Source organism: Crinia signifera, chromosome 4 (genome assembly GCF_055691185.1).
Source record: "Crinia signifera chromosome 4, ASM5569118v1, whole genome shotgun sequence".
NCBI lineage: Eukaryota > Metazoa > Chordata > Amphibia > Anura > Myobatrachidae > Crinia > Crinia signifera.
The window spans coordinates 42,015,556-42,042,637 of NC_139220.1; the positions used below are offsets into that span (position 1 = coordinate 42,015,556).

Genomic DNA, 27,082 nt, shown 5'->3' on the forward strand with positions numbered 1-27,082 from the left:
GATAACAAGTATAGGCTGATTTTGAGCTGGTAACAATGCAAAAGTAGTAGAAATAGCCATTGATGTCTGCAAAACGTTCATGATTGACAGATGATATCAGATAGTTGTGCCATTAATGGAGGAGAACCACCATTGATGGTACACAGTCTAGCTCCACTTCCCAATGCATCTTTGAAACTCCTCCCCCATGGTCTAATTGGCTGGTAGCCCAATATATCATAGAGTATGGATAACCATTGTTGGTTGAAAATGGTCAATAGTCACCCTGTGACTGTGACTATTGACCATGTGACATAGATGGCTAAGCCCTTCTGAGCAATATATTTCAAGAAATTGTCTAGTGTGTACACTCTATTTTGTTAAAGTCGCACATGGTTAATGACCCCCCGCTATCTGATGAACATGTAGGTCAATTTTGGCCATATAGCCAAGGACGCATGTTCAGCGTTTTCTGATAACTTCACTGAGCGATATCGTTTACTGATATCGCTCAGCGTACACACCCAGTTCATTCACCCTCCGTCCTCTCATGTGTACGGGGCTTGAAACAGATTATTTGCTAATCATATAGCAGTAGAGCGCAGTTACAGACACTGGGGGGTAATTCAGACCTGAGCTGGCTGCTGCGAATTCGCAGCCGTATGATACCAGTTAAGCCACCGGTCTGCTCCAGCGAAATCTGCCCTCCAAATTTAATGCGAATGGATGTGTACGGCTGCACATCCGTTTGCACCCATGAGAATGTCCAAAATCGTTCGTAAAATGCTCACCGTCGTCACATGTGCCACATAGCCTTACTTGGCTCTTCAATGAAAAATAGGCACATCCGGGCTGAAGCTGACGTCAGAAACCCTCCCCTAAGCCAGCTTGGCATGCCTGTATATTCATCGACACATCCATCATTTTTATTGCCACTCCCAAAAAATGGTCAGTTTCCACCCCCACACGCCCACTCCCTGTATTCACCTTGCGAATGGCCAGCGAACAGAACTAGTTGCAGGAGTTTATCACAGGACGGCTTTGTGCATGAGTACTGTGAACGTACGCATGCAGAGCGTATCGATAATCGCTGTGCGATTTTGCAGCAGTGCGATCCGGTCTGAATCGGGCCCACTGTGTAGATGGGAAATCCCAGCCCTCCTACCCTGGGATCTGTCCTTGGTATAACCTCACACGGTTCACTGGCCAGCATTTTAGTGGATGTGAGGAATGACCTAGCGTACATTTGTACATTTTTAGACACAGCTGGTACCTTACGCACTAATCAGCTGCTGTAATGATAAAGTAGTTAATTGGTTGCCAAAAATGCCAAAACTGTAGTTTTCTCCAATAGGGTTAATGAGGAAATTGAGTGATGAAAGTTACGACGGCATTCTCAGCTGCTCGAGCGCAGGCAACTGTGCGGCCTGTGTCCCTGGCTGTCCTAATAAAATACTTTCTTTCCTATAAAGTTCTGCTCTTTGAAAGTAACCACGCAACATGTCCGTTTACACTGGCTGTCAAATGTCAGACTTCCTTTCAAAGTGATGAAAGCAATAGCCCTTCATAATTGTACGTTTCAGTCATTGCATAGAAAGAAAGCTTTGTTGCATTTAGTTTTTTCTTTTTCTTTTTGCTGCTTGTACAGTAGATGTTTTAACTTCCATAACCCACCACAGACCTTGACCAATCCTGTCATCTTTAACATGAACCTTACTTGACTACTCTTCTTTTCTCCTCTCCGGGAGAAGGCCGGAGAGGAGGCGCTGTTGTGCACTTTGGGGACGGACTCTGATGTCATCAAGCAGCCCCCCCCCCCCACCACACATACTTTTAGCAATATGCGGCATTTTAGTCTGGCCTTCTTCTCACAATGCCACGATTACCGGAGTTTGTATCTGCATTCGGCCCACATCACTAAAGGTGGACCTACATTACTGTGATGTATCGCAGCAGTGTATGGCTATTGGTCCCCCACTGAGCCGCCCGAGACCTTCCCGGGAGGTAGGATCCTTGCACATGCGATGTATCACATGCAACCCCCTTCCCTGCCACCGGGGGGGGGGGGGGGGAGACGACGAGTCGGAGGTCGGACAGGCAGCAGGATGACCTCCAATTCAGATCCGAGGGGGGAAGTCAAACACATCCTGGGCTGATTTCTCGGCCCGATCCGTCAGAATAGGGTGAGATCGTCCCAAATTGGACAAGTGTATGGGGGGCCTTGAGATGCCGGAAAGATGCTGGAGATCTGCCCGCTTTTTCAGCAGTGCGGGGCTACCTGTAAAACTGTGAGTCCCCCGCAACTTCCGGGAGAGTAGGCAAGTATACCATGACCTCACCTCTGAAGTCGGGTTGAGCTCCATATATTATGTATTAGCTAGAACCCCCCTTATCCCCATCCATTGAATCTCATTTTCCTGGTTACCGCTGCTCTCCACATTCAGGGATGGAGGCAGTTCATACTGCAGCTGTGTCTTCGGATGCGATAATATGCTAATGCTGCCGGCTTCTCTGATACGCTGCTGCGTCTGCAGATGCAGCATCGGATCATCTGCATGATCATGTGAGTAACCTTACACAGATCTGCGTATGCGCAGTACAGTTCCTGTGACCTTGCGACTGGTGATAAGCATTAGAAATGTATGTAAACCATGGCGTTTGCGTACATGTTAGGAGCATAGGCGAATCTAAGAGGTGGTCTGGGGGTGCACCGGACCACCCATTAGACCACCAGCCGCTAAAGAAATGACAGCCGGGCAGAGAGAGCTGTGTGCTGCCCGGCTGTTTAGTCTAAGGAATTGCTTGTTGCCAAGGGGGATGTCTCACGCCGCTGGACTCACCTAATTGAAAGAAATGACAGCCGGGCAGAGAGAGATGTACGCTGCACCGGCTGTAGTCTAAGCAGTGGCATCGATATTTTCAATTTTCCCTTTGGACCGCCGGCAGCCAATCAGGAGCAGCATTGGTGGTATTGGTAGCTTCTCCTGATTGGCTGCCAGACCCCAGCGTGAGAACTGAAAATATTGATGCTCCTGCAGAGACTACAGCCGTGCAGCGCACATCTCTCTCTGCCCAGCTGTCATTTCTTTCAATTAGGTGAGTCCAGCGGCGTGAGACATCCCCCTTGGCAACAAGCATGTATTCCCACATGTGATTGAGCATGAAGCCCCGTTGGCATCGAGCATGAAGCGGCTTCATGCTCGATGCCAAGGGGGCTTCATGCTTGATGTCAAGGCGGCTTCATTGAAGCCGCCTTGACATCAAGCATGAAGCCCTCTTGGCATAGAGCAAGAACCCTCTAGTAATGAGCATGTAGATAAGCGGCACTTATGTGTCAAATATGTAATAGGCATAACGTTTTGTTATATAGTATGTAATGGGCATTATGGTGTGTGGCCTTATGTGTAATTAGTATTACGTCATGTTGATTTATGTGTAATGGATATTACGGAGTGTGGTCTAAAGTGTAATAACACACCCCATTTTGTTATGCTATGCCTCTGTCCCATGAGACCACGCCCCTTTTCGCCACGCGGCTTCGCCGCGCAAAGGTCCCCCCTGCTTGTAAGTTTGGATTTTCAACCACCCATTACCGTAATTCTAGATTCGCCTATGGTTAGGAGTCTTCCCATCAGGACTTCATTTACATCAATCAGACTTGTCTTGGTTTCTTTTACCTTCCATTTCATGGCAAGTATTCAGACTTGGGCAAATGACCAATGAGTTATAATTTATGAAACGGTTTTTGCGTTGCTGTATCTGTGCCAAAAACAACACTGCATTTTACCAAGGTAAAAACATGCTTTTTATAAGTGATTTATTAATTTACAGCTCGCTTGTGTCCTGTTAGGCGTTCAGATTTAGCAAGGTGGATTAACTTTCATTGTTCTCAGAAAACCAATTAAATGTATTTTTGTCCTGTGTTCACAAGTTCAGACAGGAAATGTACAGAAAGAACTGTTTACTATGTCGCCCGATTATATTCATATTTAATGGTTCATTTCGCGAGCATGAAATAAATACTGTTGTCCATTAACGGGAGGGTAAATACGATAATGGCATTTAAATAGTATGATGCCTTGCTTTGTAAATGTAATGTATCCCCTCATCGCATGCATATCGGCATTTACTAATGCAAGGGATGTGTGATCAGGTGGACAGTGCCGTCTGTCTGCCATCTTTATGTCTTTTCTTCAGGGAGATATTTATTTATTTATTTATTACCAGTTTCTTATATAGCGCACACATATTACGCAGCGCTTTACAGAGAATATTTGACCATTCACATCAGTCCCTGCCCCAGTGGAGCTTACAATCTATATTCCCTACCGCATATACACGCGCACACAGACATTCTAGGGTTCATTTTGTTGGAAGCCAATTGACCTACCAGTATGTTTTTGGATTGTGGGAGGAAACCGGAGTACCCGGAGGAAAACTACACAAGTACGGGGAGAAAATACAAACTCCGCACAGTTAGGGCCATGGTGGGAATCGAACCCATGACCTCAGCGCTGTGAGACAGTAATGCTAAAAATTACACCATCCGTGATGCCCAAATATATAATATTCCTCCCAGCAACCCCTGGCAGAGTGTCACTCGTTAAAACCCAAGAGTCCTTCTGCTCATAAGCCGAGTGACGCACACGCCCTGCCTCGGTTTCTGGGAGGGATCCGATTGAAGGCAAGACGGAAAGATGGACTTCTGTAATACCTTTTGGCGTATCTTGCAATTAGGCGCAACCTTTGGACACAGAAACGAAACTTACACCAGCCCCATTTTAGGTGGCGATTCTCCATCACAGTATGGCCTCCAATGACTGATTAAACTTTTAAATTAGCAAAAATACCTGATCGACTTCACCCAATTCCAACGGATCGGGGCGAGAAATTGGTCAAAACTGCGCGACAGGCAGACAAGAGCCATGGGCAGAGTCTCCTGGTCACCAAGTGGGTCTCTTTCACTTCCTCAGTCTTTCAGGCATAAGGCTGCTGAGGAAAGCAGTCTATTCCCTAGCTGGGGGGACCCAGCCTTCCACAGAGCTCCCGGTCCCTTGAACCATCAGTGAGAAAGAATACGTTTAGTTAAATGATATACAGTAACTGTCAGAATTGTCTCACTGAGGGCCGGCTGCCCGGTCGCCCAGATGGCGGCACTGCTCACATTCATAGCCCTGCAGCCGGGGTCAATCTTCCTTGCTGCAGCTGCTCTGTACCATGCTGTATCTCCGCACTGGGAGCTGGTCACTAGCTGCAGCAGCTCTGTACATACAGTCCACTGTGTTTCCAGCTTGGGTTAACTCTCTAAAAATATATTTTTCAAGTAGACAGGGCCAGGCTTCGGACAGACATTTAATATTGGCATCTAGTGCCAACAGGTCTTTCAAAATATGGTACCATGGCACAAAGATTGAGGGGCAGATTTATTAATCTTGGAGAAGAGATAAACTGGAGATAAACTGGAGAAAAGGTAAAAGGAGATAAAGCACAGCCAATCAGCTGTGTTTTAAAAAGACAGTTGGGAGTTGATTGGCTGGTGCTTTATCTCCTTTTACCTTTTCTCCACTTTATCTCCAGTTTATCTCTTCTCCAAGCTTAATAAATCTGCCCCTAACTCCTTGACCATGGGGTTGACAGCAATGGGAATGGCACCTGGGAACATTTAGGGACTGCGAATACTCGCAGTACAGCAAACAGGTCAGCACTGCCCCGCCGAACGCACCTCCCCCACCCGCATCCCCTTGCTGGCATGTGAGGGGATGTGTATGAGAACACATTTCCTCACTTGTGGCTGAAGGGGGGAGAAATAATTTGATGATTACCACCATCGAATGATTCCCCCCCCCCCCCCCCCTATGGAAATAAATGTTTTAATTCCGCTGGAGATGGCCGAAAAGGGGGCAGGTTCTGACATTATGTGATGTCAGCCACCGGCCCCGAGCAGGCATCAACCATATACAATTATACAAGGCATCTACCTGCCTTCATTCCCTGAGGAATGCCCAGCGTTTTCATGATGGCGCCCATAAAACACTACCGGTGCAAACGCCTCCGAAGTCATTCACCCCCACCATTGCAAACAGGACCGAATTGGGCCCTGTACGATGGAGTCTGAATTAGGCCCTTAGTACCTAGATCCTGATTAAGAGATGGACGCAGTATACACAGCAGCTATATGTAACAATGCTAACATCTTGTGGTAATAGACGCCTGCAGCAAGCCTCGTGTAATATCCATTACTACACATTGCTCAATATAACTATTCAGGGATGCGTCATTTAACAATTCATTTATTATGTGCTTCAACTTTGCGCATCGTTTTCATTGATTGAAAATAGTTTGTTTCTCATATACTGTACTGTACATCCTGATTTTTTTTTTTTAATGCCACGTATACAACCCTGTGATCTTACTTTGGGTTGTTGGCATGTGATATCATTTCCCTTTATGCAATTGTATTTTGATTCTGCCAACAGCAGATGCTAATGGTTTGAACTGATTACGGAAGCACAGATACAGCGTCAGGAAGAATTGGATTTGTATTGAGCCTGCTGAAACGGAACGTGTGTGATACTGTTTGTGCGTATGTCAGTGTGTCTGTGTACTGCGGCCCTTTGCGTACTTCTCCACAGTACTGGGAGCTCAGACGGGATCTGCCATGGCTGGATTAGGACATGGCCTCATTTGTCTTGATTTCCCCATTGGGAACATTGGAGGCGGCACGGTAGGCTGGAGCTGGAGCCTTGTGATAAAATGCCGCAGGAGCGCTAGCTGTCTGCATGTCTATGTTTGTGTTTGTTTAGTCCTGTTTTTTTTTATGTTTTTTTTATTGGTACTTGTGTACTAGCACGGCGCCCATCGCATCGCATACCATAAGGCATACGATGGTATGCGATGCGATGTGATGTGATACAATGTTAGCAGATGTTATACAATTATAAATTGTATACCATCGAATTGTATGCCATTGTATGGCATATACAATGGTATAAGATTTTTTGTTGTATAAGCACCCTAATGGGTGTTTTCAATGTTAAAAACGTGGATAGTGGGGGTATGAAAAGGTCGGAGGACGTGTACCGCTGCCCCTCGCGGGCTTGCTGCGCTCGCCACGCTTCGGGTTGGCGTTGATAGTGGCAGTGGCGTGGGGGTGCATTTAACATTGTAAGCACCTATTAAGGTGCTTATACAATGAAAGATTGTATATACAATTTAAAATCGCATCTCATTGCATTGTATGCCATTGTATGCCATATACAATGGTATACAATTTTAAATTGAATACAATGCCATACGACTGAATATCGTGGGCGCCGTGCTAGTACACAAGTACCTTTTTATTTTCAGTACTACCCTCCCATGGTCCAAAAAATACACTGGTGTATGGTGTGTGGGTATGGATATTTCAGTTGGGCGTTCAGTTGGTAAGGAAAATAGGGGCTCAGTCTCCGATTGTGGGGATATACCCATAATCGCTCATGTGCAGGTGCAAACCCCCGGAGCAAACTCCTTCGGCGAGTTTTACACTCACCGGGGCATTTGCAAAACGAATGACAGGCAGGGGGCAGTCGCTGAAGTCCGATGTAACCGGTGCAGAGAGCCTTAGATTTGGAAGAGTCATTTTGTTTCTGTGCAGGGTAAATATTGGCTGCTTTATTTGGTTACAATATAGTGGATGAACAGTGTCTAGGTCGACAGTCATTAGGTCTACCACTAATGGTCAACAGTGACTTGGTCGACGGCCGAAAACAGTACACCTACCATAAGATAGACATGGGCATGGTCGACAATCAAAAGGTCGACACAAGCTTTTCACAGGTTTTGGGTGTCCATGTTGACATATACCGACATGGACACCATATAAGTGTACTGCGTCCTCTCGTATGTACTCGCCATGCTTCAGACACACTATAAAATTCTCAATCTAAGCCCAGTTAAGAACCAGGTCAGTCTAAACAAACAACTATGAAAAACGTGTGTCGACATTTTGAGTGTTGACCATGTCCATGTCAACCTTAAGCTTGTGTCACTGCCAACCTATGGTATGTTGACCATTTCCAGGTGTCGACTTAGTCCCTCCCGACCATTACTGGTCGACCTAGTGAGTTTCGATCTAGACATTGTCGACCCAGGGTCCACATACCCTTTATTCTTACACTACAATTCAGGTTTCATCACACCTCATCCAAATAGAACTCTCTCCGCACATGTTACATTGTGCAACATGGTTTTGTCCATCTGCAAAATTGCAGCCTTGCTACCTGGTCTGAATTAGGCCCTTTATACAGCCGGATTTATTTTGCAATAAAAACACTAAGGGCCAGATGCACTAAGCTTCAAAAGTGATAAAGTGGAGAGTGATAAACAACCAGCCAATCAGCTCCTACCTGTCATTTTTCAAACACAGTCTGTGACATGGCAGGTAGGAGCTGAGTGGCTGGCTGTTTATCACTCTCTATTTTATCACTTTTGAAGCTTAGTGCATCTGGCCTATGTAACTAGGACACTAGGGACTTTGGATGCAGCGATGAAGAAAATAAGATGCTAAATTGAGGAAAAAGTCTGAGAATCTGTTAATCGCTACCCAAGGCGGAGCTTCTGATTTGCACAAAAGGGATAGGTGATGATGTCACATCTGTATATGGGTCTGGATCATTTGGTCTATTGCATTATGGTCGAAAGTCATTAGGTCGAATCCATTAGGTCGACATGCTAAAAGGTCGACATGACTCTAGGTCGACATGGGAAAAGGTCGACATGATTCTAGGTCGAAAGGTCATTAGTTCGACAGGTCATTAGTTCGACAAGGTCATTAGTTCGACATTGTCTATGTCGACATTCACAAGGTCGACATGGGGTTTTTCACTGTTTTTTTACCTGAATGTCAACACAGTCGACATGGACACAGTTTAAAGTGCACTGCATCCCCTCGCATCGCTCGCTGCGCTCGCTATGCGTCGGGCACGGTGCCTCGCTACGCTCGGCACACTATTTTATTCTCCCATCACGCCCTAGTGGATGGTAGGGCATGAAATACCGCCTGTCAGGACACATGTTGGCTCAAAAAACAGTGAAAAACTCCATGTCGACCTTGTGAATGTCGACATAGACAATGTCGAACTAATGACCTTGTCGAACTAATGACCTGTCGAACTAATGACCTTTCGAACTAGAATCATGTCGACCTTTTCCCATGTCGACCTAGAGTCATGTCGACCTTTTAGCATGTCGACCTAATGGATTCGACCTAATGACTGTCGACCATAATGCAGTAGACCAAATGACCGCATCCCCTGTATATACCCTGATGCTTTTTTGGGGGAGGGGAATGGATTGAGTGTGTGATGCAGAACAGGGCGTGGTTTGGTGGGCTTGGGTATAGGAATCCATTGGGGGAATTGAGGCGTGTTCACATCATCATAGCTATGGCACGCCAAGATTAACGTCATTGTGCAACGGTGCATGACCACAATGATGTAATTCGCTGTGATTCGTACCATCTGCTGTCCAGCAGTGGGGTAAGTCCGGCGGCTGGTGGCAGATTGAAGCCGGATCCTGCTTTTCTGGATGGCCAGGTGCACCACCCAATTTTCAGCAGCCTCCCAGCCATTCCAATGTGGTCCAACCTCTTCCCGGAAAACAGCCAGCATAGCTGTATACACCTGTCACTGCTAAGCGGAATACATGTCCTGGCAATCGGGCAAAGTCATAATAGCTGGTCACACCCTAAAAATTTGAACTTTTCCATCTTATGCTGCGTTCTCGTTGCCGCCCCTGCAAATCCCAGGTTTTTGTTCCCGTGTTTTTGGCGGGGCACAGAGCATCTCAGCTCTACAGACCCCATTCATACTGCACCTTAGACCCGGGAAATTCCCGTGTCTGCCCCGTTCACACTGCTTCCCCTGGTATGCCTGCCATCAAGTGTGTGGAATCTAAGAGCAGCTTTGATTGGATGTTTAAAAAGTATCTTTGATTGGCTGTTTAAAAAGCAGCTTTGAGCAATGAAATTAACTTGGCTTTTTTGCATTTTGTGAGAAAAACCCAGGTCTAGCCTGTTCACACTGCCATACACCCATGTATTACCCAGGAAAAACCCTGCAAAAAACCCATGTGTAATTTCCGGGGCATAACACCTGGGAATTTCACACTGAGACAGGACACGGGAAATTACTGCTTGACCTGGCAAAAACCCGTGTTTTTGCGGCAGTGAGAACAGGGTGTAATACCCCTTTCACACTTGCAAAAATATCCCGGGTTTTTGCACATGAACGCGCATCCACCCGCGATTTAGCTCAGTGTGAAAGGGTCTTGAAAGAATATCCCGGGTCCTGATCTGGGTAGATTTCCGGAATCGACCCGGGATGCGGTCAGTGTGAATGGTCCCATACCCGGGATTGGGAAAAAGCTGCTGATTGGAGCTTTCTTGGGCTCACAAATGCTGATGTCATCTTTCAGAGCCCTGTAGTCCATTTCCAATGACATGCATATGCATTTGCAGGGATTTCCCAGGATCAGTGTGAATGGGGCTGTCCCGGGTCGATCCCAGGTCTGAGTGCAGTGTAAAAGGGTACCTCCCCGAGTAGAGTCCTGGGAAGCATCCCGGTAAGGTACCTGACACTGCAGTAATAACATTCTAAGGGGTAGATGTATGTAGCGGTGATAAGGGAGAAGTGATAACATGCCTGGTACTTTATCACTGGCCAATCAGCTACTGAATGTTAAGTTACAGGCTGGGTTTAAAAAGGAACAGTAAGAAGGTGATTGGCCGGTGATAAAGTACCAGGCACTTTATCACTTCTCTTCCCTTATCACCGCTACATACTGTACATCTACCCCTCAGTCACTGAGGTTCTCTGTTAATATATAAAATCAGGGATATGTGGATATTCAAGGTGATTCGCAAAATCTATTCCAACTTTTATATTAGGGGTTGTCTTATGCATTATAGTACACGTTTGCTTAATGAACCTTAAGGTGATGACATCACAATTAATTACAATATTTTTATGTACATTGTGCACATTTGCATCACTTGTTTGTAACAAAATAAAATCAGTTTCTTTATAAAAAATATATGTGTTCGGACTGTGTGTCTGTGCTGAACATTACAATGACAAATCACACACATATAATTGTTTCCTATGGTGGGGGAGAGGCGGTGGGGGCTACACACAGGAAATAAATGAAACCATTAATAATTGCCATTTTCTTGAGGAAATTTTCTTCTCGTTGCCCTCTGCATTTTATTTCACCAGGTGTCTGGTTTACATATAAAATGTAGTTTAATATTTTAGATGCTGTTCTAAAGTTTTTATTAAAGTGGTGTGAACTGCTAATGTCGCTGCTGTAAAATGTTACGGCATCTATTAATCTATAATGACTCCCCCGACTCTGTAATTAAACCGCACAATTATAATGACTTCTATTTTCATGAGGTCTTCTGCAACATTAATGCATAAAAATCTTATTATCTGTCTTTATTTTGTCCTCAAACTGTAGAATAAAAAATAGTGGTAATAAGAATAATGTATAGAGATGTCGGAATCATCAAAAAAGCTATCCATTCACTTTAAAGTATTGGCAGCGCTAAAGTAGAAGTTGTTTAGATGCAAAAAGCTGTTTTTTTTAGAAATCGTATAAAAAAATTTCATACGCGGGGCCACAGCTTCCGGATCTTAATGGCAGGACGACCGGATTTCTAGCAGAAAACGTTGGGTAACATTTAATACTGTAGGATGCGATTTTTTTTTTTTGCGAGTTTTAGGCAAAAGCAGACGAATTCACATGTTTTCCCGAAATCTTAACTTAAGGAATGCAAATTGCTGTAAAAAAACAACACTTTTTGCCGTGAATTCGCACATTCTGAAGTGGCGATTTTTCAAATGTTCTCCATTAAAAATCACCAATTTAATGGGACGCAAATTCAGGAAAACATTACTAAAAAACACGACACAAACAGACCAGGTTGTGATGGGGGATTTTGACAGAACCATGCACAGACCAATTAGATCTGTGCATTGTTCTGTCCCAAAAAAAAATGTGTAAAAAAAAAAAAACGGTGTTGGGTCCTCCCTCCTTACCATAACCAGCCCCGGGCTCAAATCGCCGGTCCTGGTTTCATAAAATCACGGGGCGAACCAACCAGGGGTCCTCTGGATTTTTATAAAACTAGCACTAGGCTTAAGGGCTGGTCCTGGTTCCCAAAATACTGGGGGAAAAACGTAGGGTACTTATGTAGTAACTGGGCTGCCGATTTTGAAATCGGGTCCATCGCATCGCATCGCACCCGACCATATCGCATGCGATGCGATGCGATGCGATGCGATGCGATGGACCCGATTTTTCCATAGGATTCAATGTTAAAATGGACTCTGTCCATTTTAACATAGAATTCAATGGGAAAAGGGGTCCTTTTCATACCCCTACTATCCAAGTGGGCATGGAGTTGGATATAAACCTGTGGCGAGCGTAGCGAGCCACCGAGCCCGAAGCGTGGCGAGCGTAGCGAGCCCCGCGAGGGGACACAGAATACCGTCCCCTCGCGGGGCTCGCTTCGCTCGCCACGCTTCGGGCTCGGTGGCTCGCTACGCTCGCCACAGGTTTATATCCAACTCCATGCCCACTTGGATAGTAGGGGTATGAAAGGGACCCCTTTTTCCCATTGAATTCCATGTTAAAATGGACTCAGTCCATTTTAACATTGAATCCTATGGAAAAATCGGGTCATCGCATCGCATCGCATCGCATGGTCGTATGCGATGCGATGCGATATCGCATCGCATCGCATCTGATTGTATGCCTTAACTTAAGGCATACAATCAAAAAATCGGCAGCCCAGATACTACATAAGTACCAAACGTAGATTACCAAATCTCTCACTTTCTGAATCTCTCATCCTATTAAATTTCCCCTTATTTTTCGTACAGTGCGACTGTACCGCACTGTGTGCTGCTTGAAATCTGGTTAGCACTGGCTTTTGTTGCAGGATATGACCACACCGCTGTGGGTGACCCCACACAGCCTTTCTCCGGCCAAGCAAGAACGGGACCCGCTTGCCGCCATGTGTGGCCCTAGCCTTGGCACCAATGCTTAATGAGAGATAGAGTGGATGGAGATGATCTACCAACCAGATCTTAATTTTAATTTTTCACATCCAGCCTGTAATATAGCAGTTAGGAGCTGGTTAGCTGGTACATAATAGTACTAAGGGGCTGATGTATCAAGTAGTGAAAAGAATAGAGAAGTAGACTTGTGAAGATGTTGGTCATAGCAACCTCTTATGAATGTGTTTGATAAATGTTAAGGCGCATACACACTGTACAATTTTTTGGTACTTGTGTAATATATGGGCGCCCGATTATTTGATTGTATGCCTTAACTTAAGGTATACAATCAGATGCGATGCACCGCGATTTTCGGAAAAATCGCATTGCATCGCATGCGATGCGATCGACGCGATTTTTCCATAGGAATCAATGTTAAATGGTCCCAAATGGTACCTAAGACCATTAGGGTCAATGTGAAATGCCCCCCAGGCCCCCCCATTGTTTGTATGCCCCCTCATTGTTAACGCCACCCGACCACCAACGCCAACCCGAAGCATGGCGGGCGCAGCGAGCCCGCGAGGGGCGGCGGTACTCGTCCTCCAACCTTTTCATACCCCCACTATCCACGTCGGCGTGGACTTGATTTTATATAGTGTGGCGAGCGCACGCGTAATACCTGTGAAGTAATGCGCGTGCGCTCGCCATGCTTTGGGCTCGGTGGCTCGCTGCGCTCGCCACACTATATAGAGTAACCTCCACGCCGACGTGGATAGTGGGGGTATAAAAAAAAGGTCGGAGGACACATACCGCCTGCCCTCGCGGGTTCGCTGCGCTCGCCACGCTCGCCACGCTTCAGGTTGGCGTTGATGGTCGGGTGGCGTTAACAATGAGGGGGCATACAAACAATGGGGGGGCCTGGGGGGCATTTCACATTGACTCTAATGGTCTCAGGGACCATTTGGGACCATTTAACATTGATTCCTATGGAAAAATCGTGTCCATCGCATCGCATGCGATTTGGTTGCATGCCATGCGATGCAATTTTTCCAACCCGATGAAAAAATCGGGCGCCCTCAGATAATACACAAGTACAAATTCAGACAATTTCATTGAACCCAGTGTCCTAGACGAATGATGTTGACGAAAGATATTGGCGACAGACAAAAGACGAAAGATCTAGCTACAGTTTATAACCTCTTTTTGAAAGATATCCAATTTGAGCTGCATACACAGTTGACGAACAATCTTGATGAACAACTGGCGGGTATGCGCATCATCATTCGTCATTCGTTTGTCGCCAATATCTTTTGTCAACAACTTTCATCCAGGACACTGGGTTCAATGGAAATGTCTTTCAACAAAATTTGTCAAAAAAATTGTACAGTGTGTATGCACCTTTACCTGAATGCTGATTAGTTGGAACGTTAGACTTGTTTTTTAAGAGACTGTGGGGGTGATTCAGGCCCGCTCACTGCAGGCCAAATTCGCTACCCTGGCCAATGTTTGAGGTCAGCACATGTGCAAACCCCCAGAGCGAACTCCTTTGGCGAGTTTCACACTCGCCCGGGCATCCACTCAATAGCGGGCGGACGCAGGGGACCGCCCAGCACTTTAAGGGCATGCCCATGGAAAGACTGGGCTTACCCCTGCGAATGCAGGCGTGTCGATCCCTGCTTGGTGCGGGCAGCTGACATCACATGTTCAACATCGTTCAACATGGCGGTGTTTACCTGCTGGCTAGGCAGCAACTATTCGCTGCCTAGCAAACAGCTCTGAATCAGGCCATATGCGTGCTATATTTGTACCATAAATGTTATAAATAGTTACATTAATTCAATCTTCAATGTAGGTGACTGTTAGATGAATCTGGCGGTAACATAACCAATTCCGTAACAGTAGTGCTAGGGGCCCATGATACACGCTAATGTCATTCATGTTGACATGTCAATGTAAACAAATGAAATATCCCAGCATAGCGCTTAAGCTCCTTAGCGTGTCCATGATTACTCACAAGGTTTGTGCTATTACTATAATCCTGCTGTGATTTAGCGCACTTTGACTCTTCCTGGACACCGTCATGTACTGATGTCATTAACATAACACAGTCCTCTTCTGGTATCTGTCTGTTGTCATGAGTCCTGTGACTGGTGTAACTGTAGCAGAGAACATTGATGTCACTGACCCAGAATGCTTTGCTAGTAGGACAGCTTGAGTTATGTCCCCGTACAGTGTACTTTCTATCACTGTGCCATATGAGAAAATGCAGAAACACTCCTTTAACTTTTCCAGTCCTTCATTCTAATTAACTGTAAATGACTGACATTTTCTGTGCTATGTCAGAGTGGGCAAGTAATCCATATATATATATATATATATATATATATATATATATATATATATATATATATATATATATATATATATAAAAGGCTAACTGCTCCTCACCTCTATGAGGTGAAGTACTGCCACGGACCAGTAGAGGCCACCTGATTGCGGAACACCACCCTGATGTATTGTCGTATGAAAAGCTCTGTGTGATTCACGGGGAAGGCAAGTCTTTTTCAGGTTGATCTCTAGCCTAGCATGGGGCTGATGCAAGATACTAGCACTGGTTGAAGAGGTGGGTGCAAAATCATTGGTTGCCACTGGTTTCTGCATAAACATCCATGAATTCCGTGCATACCTACTAACAGCCCCAATTTCAGCAGGACTATCTCGCTTTTCAGGCACTGTTCCATAGGCAGTGGGAAGGTAGGAGTATACTGCTGTGTGACAGTATTCATGTAGTGTACATGTAGTGCCAGCAAGCTAGCGGAGTTCTGGGCTCTACCCCAGCATGATGAAAACCCTGCAAGGCCACACCCCCTTTGTGCTCATGTGCCGCTCCTGTTGTTTGGAATATTGGGTGAATCAGTCTTCCGCGGCTGCTCGCATCTACAACTACTCTGTATGCAACTCCGTATTATTATCCCCATAGTATTTTCATGGGCAGCGTTATACTGTAGTCATGGTTCCAAGGATTTAAGTACATTTTGTCCATAGAATTGTCCCTATTTTTCTGTATTGATTAATTGTACAGTACATGGCTTCTTTTTCTGACCTGAATTTTATTACTAATTACTATCATTTGATGGACAGCAAGGGTGATCCTGGCCTAGCTTGTTGCCTCCACAGTATGGTTACTTATGGTTGTGCAATTCCATACAATCATGAAATAGGCCCTTACGTGGAAAGTCCTCTTGCTTGGTGTCATTGTGTTATGTGATTGGCTCCCTGGAAGCCCAGGAGATATCCTAGGAGAGAAGTAACCTATGGATATAGACATAATATTTGACTGCACTTCTACTTTAGTGTGTACATTGCAGTACCCATAGCATCACAAGTTTTCTTGTAGCAGTGCTGCCATTCCGGAATAACACATTGCGTGGCTTTCACACTTAGTTGTTCATCCCTTCTGAGCCTCCAGGTATTGTAATACACATTGTCCCTGCCAGTGCTTTCACCAGGGGTGTACGAAAGGTTCCCTTTCACAGAGCCCATAGCTCTAAGGGTGACACCATTACTGCCCCAAATCCTTGCAGCTGGCTAGCAGCATTTGGGACTGAAAAATGCTCAATTCCAGGATTCCCAGGATAGGCATCCCTCATTTTAAAAAACTCCCACGCCCCCCCCCCCCCCCCACCTACCACCACGCACATTTACTTGCGTAGTCAGTGCAGTGGGCGGTGTGGCTGGGGAGCAGGACAGGCGCTGCAGCTGGTGAGTGGGGTAGGGAGTGCGGGGGTGCCGCACTGGGCGGCCTGGCCAGCGGCATCGAGGCAGGCGGTGAGTGAGTGCGCCCTGCGTAGCGTGACCTTCAACATCACGTCACGCTGTGCAGAGGCGCATGCCTGGTCGGGAACAGCCGGGCAGCGTTTGAGCAAGTGTTTAGATGCTGCCCGGCATTAGACTACGCATGCGCAGTCTAATCCCGAAATCCCGGCGATTTTGTGGCCAAATCCTGGGATCCCGCTGATCCTGATCCCGGGATTGGCCACCCTAGCTAGCATGGTGCAACAGCCTTCCAATGCTGGTACAGTGCTCCTTCGAGCATCCTTTGGACATGTCTGACATGCACCCTGCAGCCTGTACAGCGCCAAGGACATCTTCTGCATGCTCTGGGCAGTTCCCTCTGGGCCCTTCCATCTCCTGGAAAAGTTACAAATCAACCTAATCAAAATATTGCATTAATTTCTGATGAAATAAAGTCCAGACTTATTTAAATGTAAACAGCATATTGAGGGATCTTGTTTCAAGGCTTCTGATCCATTGAAGAGCACTACAATCAGTAGCAAAATGTGAATTGTTTAGTAAGCTTGATGTCCAGTTATAAATTTGGCCACTTGACTAAGATATCCGACCAGCCCTCCGAAGATATCTCTGTGCTATGTTACAGGCGGACGAAAGCAGGGATGGTCTCCCCCTTTGATCAGCTTTTTTTCAATTGTCCACATTTGATTGCTGTCCAGACGTACCATTTGTCACTTCATGGTGACAAGTTCTGCTCCTCTTTCACTGCAATTAGCAGAGGCGTCAGATTTGGCCCATATCCAGTTACCGCTAAACCCCTTTCTTGTAAATACCTTGCTCGTAAAAAAAAGAAAAATCATATCAAAAGCTTTTTTTTAAAATCATTATACATTTATTGGAGTCCTTCCCATGCCTGAGATATCATACATTCAAATGTTATTGCTCGGTAATTCCAAACAAGTGTTCTACTATTTTTCAAGTTAATTGTCCTCTTGATTGCACTGGTTTTTATAGCACTTGGCAGGACATACTGAATATTATCAGTTCATTCAAAAATAATGGGTTTATCTGAAAAATGGCCATTTGCTTATGTAGTATCAATTGGTTAGGGACTGAGGGGAGGAATAAAGTTTGTGGGGACCCCTGGGCAACTGACTTGTGGGCGCCCCTACCTATACAACTCTCACTTATGATACGCTGGGAATGTTATTAGAAAGCAGAATGTGTAAATGCTCCCAGCACTCCAAGCCGACCATCAAATGATTTTTCTCCCCTTCGGTAATAAAAGTCAGTCAAAAACTGACTTTTATTTCCGCTGGCTGATCACCGAATAGGGGGTGGGAGCTAGGGATGGCCATTGACCATCGATCATTAGAAAACATTGATGGTTGATGGCTGATTCCCACCATCGATGTCAAGGTTAAACAAATAGTTTTGTTTTCCTTTTTCCTGATACACGGAGCATAGCTCTGCCCAGGACACCGGTGCAGCCCCGCCCCATAATTTGATTGGCCCACAGAGAAAATGGATGACCATCGATATGTAAAAACATCAATGGTCATCCATTGTATAGTTATGGACCATCGATGGTCAGTTGCACTTTTGCCATCAATTGTAAACATCGATGGCAAAGGCACTGATGGCCATCCCTAGTGGGAGCTGACATCATGTGACTTAGTTTTTATGTTGACGCCCATAAAATGCTCAGTGTTCCCCTGCTCCAAACAGGGCTGGATTAAGGGGGCTCAGAGGGTTTTTTATTTAGCTAAATGTTTTGTGCATGGGAGTGGGGTAGTGCTGCAGCTTCACCTATCTGCTACAATCTGTGACAATGATTGATGGTGCAGAGCATCGGGAGCTGAGGCAAACTGACTGCACAAGTGTGCAGTGCATTACTGGGAGTTGAGTACGTCCCATGAGACTTTGCACAAGAGGTCAGAGGCTAAGAGGCTTGTGCTGAGCTCTGCTTGGTGGAGCTCATCACATGCTTCTCAGGCCCATGGAGGACAGCAGCAGCGGCCTCATCATGGGAGGGTTTTTAATCAGAGGCAGAGCTGAGCCTGTGAGGTCTCCTAAAGAGTAATGTTGACCTAGTTTAAAATGTCTAAAGTGACCCGGGCCCCCTGAAGTGAATGGCCCAGCGAGTGTGAAACTCGCCGAAACCCAATCATCGCACAAATCCCAATCATCAAGAAAGAGGCCTAATTCGGCCTGAGGCCATCCATATGTTGTAATTAAGCCTAGTCAATTATATGTCTTGCTTCCTTTAGTAGAATAATTTTATACTGTGATTTATGTTGGAGTTTTATATTCTAAATACAGAATTGTCTGCATTCTATATAGTTCTGATAATTATGAATTGTGATAGCGAGACGTGGGCAGCCCGTGTACTCAGCGTACGGAATTCGGAGGAGACCCAGCTGCTGAATATCTGTCTTCTCAGATGCTGATAACTGGATGAAGTCTTATATTAAAAGGAGTCTGTACACTGCTTAATGTGATATGTGACATTTAGACAGTGAAATCCCATATCTCTCCTTCTCGCTGATCTCATTATCTGCAAGGCACATAATTATATGCTTAAATTATTTCATATTACAATTATAGGTATAAAACAATATGACGGCATGGTACAGAAGCCTATAAATATTGCATAGCACTTTATTAAATTATCCCGCTTGGTTTGCTGGTTAGAATATTTATTGTCTCTTCCGTTATTGAGTAGGCAATCGCTGACAGTGATCAGAGAATATATTGTAGTTTTCTGCGTTACTTGTTATTTCTTAAGAATCAGAGAACCTATGGATCCAGGACCCCATTGGGAATAGTGAGAGGTCCTGTGGTAATGATACAAGATAGAGAACATCTCAATTTATTCAGTCTCCGTGGAGAAATCAGGGATTTCATTCCCTCTACTGCTTCCTGCTCCGTGTTCTAACACTGTGACCACTATTTTTTATTACGGGTATTTAACATATTGACTCCTAACAGCCAGTACCCAATCTTTAATGTAATTGATATTGAACTGTTCTAGCTTGCAAACATATTGATCATGATCTTTCCATCATGTTGCTGCTTGCAAAGTTCTTTATCACTATGAAATGGGGAAATGGAAAGCTGAGAAGTGCCTGAAAACATGGTTGACATACCTGCAGATGTTAGTCACTGCACGCTGCCGAATTTAGAGGATGTTTGTCCCACATACAATAAATTGCAAAACCTGGATCAATAAAGTAATACAGTAACTGTCAGCTGCAGTTTACAGTACAGATGGAGGTGCTCTCATTCTTGCAGGGGCTGGTGGTAAATCCGCCAGCCGCCGGAAGGGGACACTTGTGTGTCCCCTTACTATGGAGCTCCCAGCGCGATCCCTACTTCTTCGCCGACGGTCTCTGTAGCAGAGATGGGCAGGGTTTGTGTCCCCTGCTGCCTGGAAACTAGAACACGCCTGCGTGTGGGACTCTCACGCGTCCCAGTCAGATGGAGCGCCAGCTCACCAGAAGGGGCATTCTGGAAAGCCCCAGCACTGGTGGAGAGACACTTCATCTGTATCTATGATGCCAAAAGTTTTGGCTGTGTTTCTGTCAATCTCAATCCAAAATAAAGAGATGCCGGATTAAGGCAGGGAGGACGGCACCGGGTAAGCAGCAGCAGCTTACCCGGCGCTGTCCTCCTGTCCGCTTCAACCCGCATCCTCCTTCTGCCTCCCGTACCCACCCGCCGTCGGGCTGGCTGATAGCAGCTCCCCCGTCCCCGCCCAGCCTCTGTCCCGGCTCCCGCTGCCTTCCGCCGCCATGCTCACCCGTTCCCCGTGCCGGCCAAGTGAACACCAATCAGTGGCCAAATCCGACATCGGATTTGGCCGCTGCATTGAATAATGGATGCCGGATCCATTCCGGCAAAAGAATTTCGGAATGGATCCAGCATCAATTGAACCTCTTGTGGGCTAAAAACTGTCACCGCTCAAATTTTGACGGGCTTTTAACTAATTATATATAATCGCAATATGCATGGATTTTTGGGGGGCCCTGGGACCATTTCAACTTTAATTCAATTATTTCCTCTTTAAATTGATGTCAAGTTCATTCATGGACCAAAACAGTACTAGGTAATTGCAGACTTTGGACGTTTACATTGTCAAATGCTACAGGTAAAAGGCATAAATTGCTTTAATGAGCCAGCTATAATAAAGTGTAATATGATAACATGTTCCTTTATATTCCATGATTCACATGAAATACAAAATCACCTGCTGTGCTGGGTGGACGGTAAAGTGATACTTCAGCCTTAGCGAAAACCTCGCCATGTCTTAGCTTTTGTTTCAAGGCATTTACTGGTTCGGCTGATTTTAAGCCTTTTCTCCTTTATAATAATTGATTTTTCATTTTCACTTTTTTATAGAAAGAATAGAAAAACAGAGACATGCCCCGGGGCTTCGAGCTGTAAATCTCACGGTAAGAAGGATTTTTTTAAAGTTTAATTTAAGTCTGTTTCTGTGCAGGGCTGGTTGTTAGCGAAAATATATGTCATTTGTTAGGTTCATTCGAGAACAGATATAACCTGCCTGGGACTGCAGGGAGATCGCCTGCCTCTGCTTTAGATGTATCATACAGATTTGACCTTATCTCTGGTTGTTGAAACTAATGGGGCCTACACACGTAGCGATTTAGGGGCATTTTCTAAGCAATCTCACTAGATTGCCCATATATCGTTCCCTGTGTAGGGCATAGCAAACGCGATGCGCAGCAACACGCGTCGCTATCACTGGGTGATTAAAATCCAGCATGCTGGATAAATCTAGTTAATTGCTGGGATCATGGTCAGTGTTCATACCAGAGAACACTGGCCCTGACAGATCGCTCAGCACAAAGCGCTGACAAATCGCTGACAAATCGCGATCTAACCTCACTCAGAATGCTCAGCAGTGTTGCTACGTGTGTAGGCCCCTTAATACTACAATCAGACTGAGCAATCCAGCTTTTACCCGGCATTTAAATACTAGGTCATTTTGCCGGGGGCAGTCCTGACCCTCGTCCTCACTGCCATGCAAATTTACAGGACAGACATTTCGGTACTTGTTTCCTAGCACGGCCACAACGATCATAATCGCGGTCATCGGGGGTAAAATCGGGGCCATCGCGGGCATCGCATGCGCAAAAAAATCGGGTGCGATGGGCCAGACGCGATGCCCGCGATTTCCCCATAGAAAACAATGTTAAATGCCTCAATTTACCCAAATTATCATAGGAACAATGGTAAATGGGCCAAAAACACCCCTGAACATTGAAATGTCCCCCCAAAAGTAGTTTACGCCACCACGTGATCAACGTGAACCCGAAGCGTGGCGAGCGCAGCGAGCCCGCGAGGGGCGTCGGTACGCGTCCTCCGACCTTATCATACCCCTACTATCCACTAGGGCGTGGAGTGAGAATAGAATAGTGTAGCGAGCCACCGAGCCCGAAGCGTGGCGAGCGCAGCGAGGGGACGCGTATACCTGTGAAGCCCGCGAAGGGACGCGTTTACCTGTGAAGGTATCCGCTGCGCTCGCCACGCTTTGGGCTCGGTGGCTCGCTGCGCTCGCCACACTATTCTATTCTCACTCCACGCCCTAGTGGATAGTGGGGGTATGAAAAGGTCGGAGGTTTTGGGTAAATTGACCCATTTAACATTGTTTCCTATGGGAAATCGGGGTCATCGCGGGTAAATTGAGGCATTTAACATTGTTCCCTATGGGGAAATCGCGCCCATCGCGGGTGGACCATTTAAGCATTTTTAGGCGCACACGACGCGACCGACCCGATTTTTCACTGTTTTCAATGCATTTCAATGGAAAAATCGGGGGCATCGCGTCGGTCGCGTCGCAGGCCACTAAAATTACCCCCGATGGCCAAGATTTGTGGCCGTGCTAGGAAACAAGTACCGACATTTCTACCCGGTAATTTGCCTTTCTACTCCGACCCTGCTTTATTCCCAGGTTGATCTTTTCACACTAGAAAGGCCAATTACCGAGTCGAAATGCTTGACCCGGAAATTTGCGTGGCAGTGAGAACGGGGTATTACAAACTTGCCTTTCTATTTTTTTTTCTATTTTCAGTCGAAAACACATTTTACATTTTTTTTATATTTTAAATTTTAAAATATTTTATAGTAAATTTACTATAGCATCTAAAACTGAAAAGAGGTGATGTTGGCCATAGCAACCAATCAGATGCCTACTTGCCTACCCTCCCGGATTGGCCAGGAGGCTTCCGAAAATCGGGGCCACCTCCCAGCCCCCGGGAAGGTGGGTAAGTCTCCCGTCTGCTCCCAGAGCCCCCACACCACCCCTCCAAACCCACTGACACAATTCCCGGAATTCACGGGTCTGCGGAGAGGAGGCGGGGCTAAAATGACATGATCAAGGCTTTTGTTAGGCATGGGGGCGGGGCTTGATGATGTCAGCCTCATCCCTGCCCCACAAAGTGTTGCCTCTCTGGGCTTCTTGGGCAACAAAAAAGTAGGTAAGTTAGGATTATGTCTATCATTTTCTTGGATGCAATAGAGGAATGATAGATGGAATCATATTGGTTGCTATGGGCAATATCATCTCTTTTTAGTTTTAGAAGCTTTAATAAATTTCCCCTTATAGGGACTTTCACAGAGCTGTCTGATTGGAGCATAGTTATGGGATAAAGCAGACATGCATAGATAGCACTAAGCAAACATGAGTTTGGATAAGACATTGTTGTTGTTGTTAGTGCCCCCCAGTGGTTCCCATTACTCACTACACCCAACATTAAATAATGATTAGCACTAATAATGACTAATCAGCATTTTATGGCCAATTGCACATGAGCCGCCGTCCCAGGGCTATGTTACTGCATGAACAGACCAATCTGTCTTTGCTACAATAACTGTCAGAAACATTGGTTCGTATTTTATTTACATATTTAGCAGTTTAATAAAGAGATTCCCTCTGCTCTTCTCGTCGCGCGCTTCCCTTGCATGCACAATAAGCTGCGCTGACAAGGTGACGGCCGGATTTGTGTCTAGCGACCTGTCACATCAGTGCTAGCTGCGTGACACACTGTCTGCAGGTTTTCTGAAGTGTGAAGATGGTAAATCAACAGCTCCATCTGCAGACCTAGCAGAGCTCTGTCTACAGGTACTACATGTGCCAACTGCATTTTGTCATTGACAATTCATGTGACACAACCTGAAATCCAGGCAAAGATCAGCCTGCAGCATTACGCTTGTCTTGTCATAGAAAGTCTACAGGGGATCTCCACCTTTCTGTGACTCTGGGCATAAATTTGAGTCTTTACATTTGTTTTTCTTTATAGACTACTTCTGGCATAACAATAGCCCTGCAGACCCTGCCGTGGCGGGGAGGCGCTGAGTAAATGTGGGCGCTGTGGGTCTGCGGGGCTATCACTGAACCACTGCTGCCTGCTGTGACCTGCAGATCTACTTGCCTGCAGTCCCAACTCCCGGCGTTCCTCCTGCTGCTGCTAATGAAAATCAGCCCTAACAAAATGTCCACCCCCTTACAGCAGACAGGTCTTCTGTTAGGGCAGCCATTTTGTTGGAGGTATTTTTCATTAGCAGCAGGAAGAGCGCTGGTACCGCAGGCAAGTAGATTTGCAGGTCCCATAGACATGGCGGCAATCGGATGGGTGGGTTATGGTAAACCTTACTGGTGGTGGGGGGTGATGAGGGGGTTTGGGGGAGCTTACTCCTACTCAGGTTAAGGATAAGTAGAGAGAGAGACAAGAATGAAGAGTATCTTTCTGTCTAGGGGCGGGATGTACTAAAGTGAAAATGCGGTAAAATGGGGGTTTTACTGCATTTTCCTCTGTACCATTACCCGTCCGCCCTCTGGGTGGTGATACCCTATAGAAGCCTATGGGCTTCTATCGCTGTCCGCCATCCACGCGACCCCCCCTCCCGTCCTCCATCGATCTCCTCCTCCCCCAGCAGGTGTCACAGCTGGGAGGTCATCCGGCGGCAGGGGGGAGGAGGCAGGGGCGGGCTGGGCCGGGGGGCAGGGTGCCATCTGCCCCCCAGGCCGCTCTGGCTGCTGTGCTGCGGGCCGCGCCGCCGCGGCCGTGTTCGCGGCCGCTTTGCTTTTTTTTTTTTTTTTTCCTGCCGGCGGCCATGTTCCTGTGGTTTTTTTATATGATATCTGCGGGCTGCGGCCACAGGAACATGGCCGCCGGCCTCCACGGCTACGTGGAGGAGGGCTCGGGCCGGCAGCCTGTTCCCTCTTGTCCCCGGCGGGCGGCAGTGGCAGTCAGTCGGCAGACGCTGGGTGCGGTGGGGACGTCATGACGTTGACGCCTCCCACCCACGCGTCTGCACTGGACTGGAGGAAGGCTGGGGGGCCGCCCGTTAAACTACTCGTGGCGTGGGGGACACTTCAGGAGGCCGCCGCCGCAGAGACGCAGAGAGAGGGGAACTGAAATTTGACAGTGACAGACACAGTAGTAAGTTAACATAAAAAACTACATATCTGCTGTGCTGTTCAGTTTCATGTATATTAATAATAATGCCATGACACCACAGGCTGCTCCACCTGTATAATAATTTGTGTCATGGCATTACTATTAATAATAGTAATGCCATGACACAAATTATTATACAGGGGGAGCAGCCTGTGGTGTCATGGCATTACTTTTATATTATACTGGGGGAGCAGCCTGTGGTGTCATTATTATTGTACAGGGGGAGCAGCCTGTGGTGTCATGGCATTATGCCATGACACCACAGGCTGCTCCCTCTGCATAATAATAATACCATGACATCACAGGCTGCTCCCCCTGTATAATATTAAAGTAATGCCATGACACCACAGGCTGCTCCCTCTGTATAATAATAATGCAATGACGCCACAGGCTGCTCCCCCGTATAATAATTTGTGTCATGGCATTACTATTATTATATTATACAGCGGGAGCAGCCTGTGGTGTCATTGCATTATTATTATACAGCTGGAGCAGCCTGTGGTGTCATTGCATTATTATTATACAGCGGGAGCAGCCTGTGGTGTCATTGCATTATGCCATGACACCACAGGCTGCTCCCTCTGTATAATAATAACGCCATGACACCACAGGCTGCTCCCCCTGTATAATATAAAAGTAATGCCATGACACCACAGGCTGCTCCCTCTGTATAATAATAATGCAATGACACCACAGGCTGCTCCCCCTGTATAATAATTTGTGTCATGGCATTACTATTATTATATTATACAGCGGGAGCAGCCTGTGGTGTCATTGCATTATTATTATACAGCGGGAGCAGCCTGTGGTGTCATTGCATTATTATTATACAGCGGGAGCAGCATGTGGTGTCATTGCATTATTATTATACAGAGGGAGCAGCCAGTGGTGTCATAGCATTACTTTTATATTATACAGGGGGAGCAACCTGTGGTGTCATAATTATTATTGTACAGGGGGATCAGCCTGTGGTGTCATGGCATTATGCCATGACACCACAGGCTGCTCCCTCTGCATAATAATAATGCCATGACACCACAGGCTGCTCCCCCTGTATAATATAAAAGTAATGCCATGACACCACAGGCTGCTCCCTCTGTATAATAATAATAATAATGCAATGACGCCACAGGCTGCTCCCCCTGTATAATAATTTGTGTCATGGCATTACTATTATTATATTATACAGCGGGAGCAGCCTGTGGTGTCATTGCATTATTATTATACAGCGGGAGCAGCCTGTGGTGTCATTGCATTATTATTATACAGCGGGAGCAGCATGTGGTGTCATTTCATTATTATTATACAGAGGGAGCAGCCAGTGGTGTCATAGCATTACTTTTATATTATACAGGGGGAGCAACCTGTGGTGTCATAATTATTATTGTACAGGGGGATCAGCCTGTGGTGTCATGGCATTATGCCATGACACCACAGGCTGCTCCCTCTGCATAATAATAATGCCATGACACCACAGGCTGCTCCCCCTGTATAATATAAAAGTAATGCCATGACACCACAGGCTGCTCCCTCTGTATAATAATAATAATAATGCAATGACGCCACAGGCTGCTCCCCCTGTATAATAATTTGTGTCATGGCATTACAATTGTTATATTATACAGCGGGAGCAGCCTGTGGTGTCTTTGCATTATTATTGTACAGCGGGAGCAGCCTGTGGTGTCATTGCATTATTATTATACAGCGGGAGCAGCCTGTGGTGTCATGGCATTATTATTATACAGAGGAAGCAGCCAGTGGTGTCATAGCATTACTTTTATATTA

General features: G+C 46.0%; 1 protein-coding gene across 2 annotated transcripts in view; it reads left to right on the top strand.

The window, feature by feature from the left end:
* The window catches only part of TSPAN9 (tetraspanin 9), a 378,125-nt gene that overhangs the window by 52,852 nt on the left and 298,191 nt on the right, over positions 1-27,082 (top strand). For both annotated transcript variants that reach the window (XM_083181644.1, XM_083181645.1), the window contains exon 2: positions 21,216-21,268. The gene's annotated coding sequence lies outside the window, so the exon portion shown is untranslated. The remainder of the gene's footprint in view (positions 1-21,215; positions 21,269-27,082) is intronic.